A 1,710-nucleotide genomic window follows, 5' to 3' on the forward strand; every position below is an offset into this window, starting at 1 on the left:
CTGATCAGTCAGGCCTTCTCTCTTACAGAATCTTGAGAGTGGAAGGAACCAGCTTGTGAACACAGCCTGGAATCCAGAAGACAGCGGCAGTGTCCTGCAGTTAAGCGACAGGACAGGAAAGCAGTGGGGTCACTTGATCTGGAAAAATTCCAGATGCTGGACCTTCCTTAGAAAATGAGGTTTTCGAGAGCCTACACCCCATCTCCATGTTCCCCCGTCCGGTCCCCGCAGAAGCGGAGGCGGGCGCCATGGCGGAGCTGATGGCTCTGGAGAGCCTCATCAAAGTGGGCTTTCCCAGGGGACACGCAGAGAAGGCTCTGTCCTTCACATGGAACCAAGGCATCGAGGCTGTGATGGACTGACTTATGGAGCATGAAGATTACCCCGATGTGGACTCTCCCCAGCCATACTCTGGGACGAGAACCCACGCCCTCAGAGCAAAGTTGGTCCTGAAAGATCTGGGTCTGGTGCTACAGAAAGCAAACCCATTTTGACTGAAGAGGAGAACAGACTAAGAGAACATTGGGAATTGTGTCACAGAAGCAGCGGGAATGTGAAGAAAGAGAGAAGCGAGAAGCTTTAGAACTAGAAAAGCAGCGGAGGAGACAAGGGCAAGAGCTATCTGCTTCACAACAGAAACCACAGGAAGATGAGGTGCCCTGGGCTGCTGAGGAGCGCAGGAGGGAAAAGGCTGAAGAGTTAGTTGCCAGACAAAAGGTTCGAGAAAAAATTGAAAGGGACAAAGCAGAGAGAGCCCAGAAGTATGCTGGTACTGTGGATTCTCAGGCATCATCATCAGCAACAGATCCAGGTACTGTTCCTTCTTCGCCCAGCCAGGAACCCTCTACTAAGCAGGAATAAGACCAATGTTGCATACAGGTTAGGCTGCCTGATGGGACTTCACTGACCCAAACCTTCCGGGCCCGGGAACAGCTGGCGGCTGTGAGGCTCTATGTGGAGCATCACCGTGGGGAAGAACCTGGACAGGACCAGGACCCTCTGCAGTTGCTCAGTGGCTTCCCCAGATAGGCTTTCTCAGAGGCTGACACGGAACAGCCCCTGCAGAAACTGGGACTCGTGCCTTCTGCTGTCCTCATCGTGGCCAAGAAGTGTCCCAGCTGAGGGTCCTCCATCTGACCGTCTCTGTCTGACCTCTTCATTTTTGATAAAGCACTGACATTTCCTTCCTAATAAATAGACCCTTTGAGTTCTGTTTAAAAAAAGAAAGAAAAGAAACAAAAGAAAAGAAAAAAAGGAAAATGAGGTTTTCATAAAGCAGGTGAGAAACAAAGGAAAAAGTACAGGAAATAATGGAGAAAAAAACCTTTTAAAAGTAGGAACTCCATTGGGCTGGAGAGATGGCTCAGCGGTTAAGAGCACTGGCTGCTCTTCCAAAGGTCCTGAGTTCAAATCCCAGCAACCATATGGTGGCTCATAACCATCTGTAATGAGATCTGATGCCCTCTTCTGGTGTGTCTGAAGACAGCTACAGTGTACTTATAAATAAATAAATCTTAAAAACTAAAAAAAAAAAAAAAAAAAAAAAAAAAAAAAATAGGAACTCCAGGGAAACAGTGATCACGTAGTGTGTCATCCTGGAAAGAATATTCATATAGTATTAATAGTACAAAAATTGCCAGGCATGGGCTGGAGAGATGGCTCAGTGGTTAAGAGCACTGACTGCTCTTCCGGAGGTCCTGAGTTCAAATC

At 48.0% G+C, this 1,710-nt stretch overlaps 1 pseudogene; it reads left to right on the forward strand.

Moving 5' to 3' along the window:
- Positions 1–248: 248 nt before the first annotated feature.
- LOC116895710 lies at positions 249–1,185 on the forward strand (annotated as a pseudogene).
- Positions 1,186–1,710: the final 525 nt, after the last annotated feature.

This window comes from Rattus rattus, chromosome 3, assembly GCF_011064425.1.
Source record: "Rattus rattus isolate New Zealand chromosome 3, Rrattus_CSIRO_v1, whole genome shotgun sequence".
In the NCBI taxonomy this organism is placed as follows: domain Eukaryota; kingdom Metazoa; phylum Chordata; class Mammalia; order Rodentia; family Muridae; genus Rattus; species Rattus rattus.